Raw genomic sequence first — 2,190 nt, 5'->3', positions numbered from 1 at the left:
ACCACCCCTAGCCCCGCCCCCGCCGTAGGACTCCGCCCATTGCGAGTACGCCTGCGCAGACTTGCAGGCGTCCCTTCGTTTGCTCTGAATATCCTGAGACAAGCGTGGAACTTCCAAAGGGAGGCTCCAGATGGGCTCTTATTGCACCACGGTATCCCCGGCCTGCTGCGCACACTCCTTTTTATAGTTTGGCCTCAGGACTAGAATGGCTGCGGTCCTGAGTCCCCTTCAGACACTGCTAACAGCTCTGAGCTTTCCTAAAAAATCACCCTTTGTCAGGACCGTAGATTGCTCTTACTCGTCTGTAGATGAGTGTGTAAGCGTCAGACTTGATCCATCCTCACTCGCCCAGAGTGACAAGCCTCAGGAAGGGATGGAAACAAACCAGCCCTGAGAGGTGAACGCCATTCCACTTTGGCTGCAGTGGTTAGATTAGCTTCCAGCCTAAGAAAACCCTGCCACCCTTTGTTATACATTAGAACTTTTGTTGCTAGTGGCAGAGACCAGCACAAATTGGCCTCTTCAAAATGGTAATTGCTGGGTCATACAACGAGAAGTCCAAAGGCCCTAAGTGATACCAGGCTCAGTGTCAGAGGCCTCCACCTTCACTTGACTCTGACTTCTGTCCACCCAAAATGGATCTCACCTCAAAGAGAAGGAGAGAGCCAAGAAAGAGTGACCATGACATGGGACACAGGTTCAGGTTGCCTTAAATAACATGTTCCAATGTAAAAGTGCTTTTGTGAAGTCTGTACAGTAACAGAATAAGGCTACCCCAAGGCATTTTACAAATACATTGCTGGGACCATCAGGCCAGTGGGTAATGAGAAATTAGGGAAAATCTCTGTTTGGGTCTGAGGTGCTATTTGATTACATTTTAGCTTTGGGGTCTGCTGAGTTAGTGCATCCCAAAAGGTTTACCCGATAATCACATTGATATGAGGTAAGGCACAGAAGTGAGCAACATTTATTAAGGAGAATAACAATAATTATCAGTTAATTGGACCCTGTAACATCCCAGCTTTCCACAATCAAGAAGTTCTAATCAGTCAACAGAGTTGCAATTTTATTTATTTATTTATTTATTTATTTTTGAGGGGGGACTTCCATCTTGTAAGTTTCTCTTTTGGGTCATCGAATTTCATCAAGATCTCCCACTTTTTCTATTTCATATTCTAGATCTAAAATGATCATCATTGTCCCCATTGGTCAGAACTCCCTCCCCTTTACTACCTCATGGGGTCCCTGGGTACTCAGGTCTCAAGTCCCCTGTGCTGTCCTAGAACTCTCAAAGTAGTCAAGAGTAAGCTCTCACCTCTACCTGGCAAGTGCACAGTGTTATGCTGTGCTGGAGACACAACCCAGGCCCTGCACACACACACTCTCCCCTACCTCTAGCACAGCTACTACAAAAGGAATCAGGACAGACGACAGCTGTGCCTGCAGGTGACTTGCTTGAGGTGCTACCTTTGGGGGCCACCCAACATGATAGGGGTTCAATGCTGTTTGTTTTGCAAATACTTCATTTTGTAAGAACTCAAAGTCAGAGTGAGGACTGTTGACAGCCGCTTCCAGAAAGCCTGCTTGACACCATTTCTCCATGGTTGGGAGAGCCGGCCAGGCCAGTGAACCTGAATGTTTTTGTCCTTTCTCTTATGCTGTGTGAGTTGGGTTTTTTGGGTTTTTTGTTTGTTTGTTTTTAATTTTGAGCTGACAAGCAGACTCCATTTTGTGCATCATTATATGCAGGTGCTGGGAACTTCTAAAGCTAGAGCCCAAACAACCAAAACCCGAGAAATTGACAGAAGTCTGCTGCAGACCAAACACGGGGTCTGTCAGTGCCAAGCACTGGTGGTAGACCTTTTGAATAGCCAGACTTGGAGCATAACAGGAGGGAGGGAGAGCAGTGGCAGGAAAAGGTCTCGTGTGAGAGGGGGCACTAGGAAAGATGCCTTGACTTGGCTTCATAGAATCCCCAAAGCAGCCCCAGCACTAGTTGGAGCCACAGGCTGGGCCAGAAGGCCACATAGCTATTCTTTCAAATCTTCAGCTGGCCACTCCCAGCTACTAGACTAGACCTCAGACCTGGAAGACACTTTGTCAGGACCCAACCTGGGACTCTCCAGTTCCAAGTCCTAGTTCATGCTGTACCACTAAACCACACTGTCTTTGGCCAAGTCCCTTCTGTTT

The sequence above is a fragment of the Mus musculus genome, chromosome 19 (genome assembly GCF_000001635.26).
Source record: "Mus musculus strain C57BL/6J chromosome 19, GRCm38.p6 C57BL/6J".
NCBI classification, from domain to species: Eukaryota; Metazoa; Chordata; class Mammalia; order Rodentia; family Muridae; genus Mus; species Mus musculus.
This window is presented reverse-complemented; position numbering follows the sequence as displayed.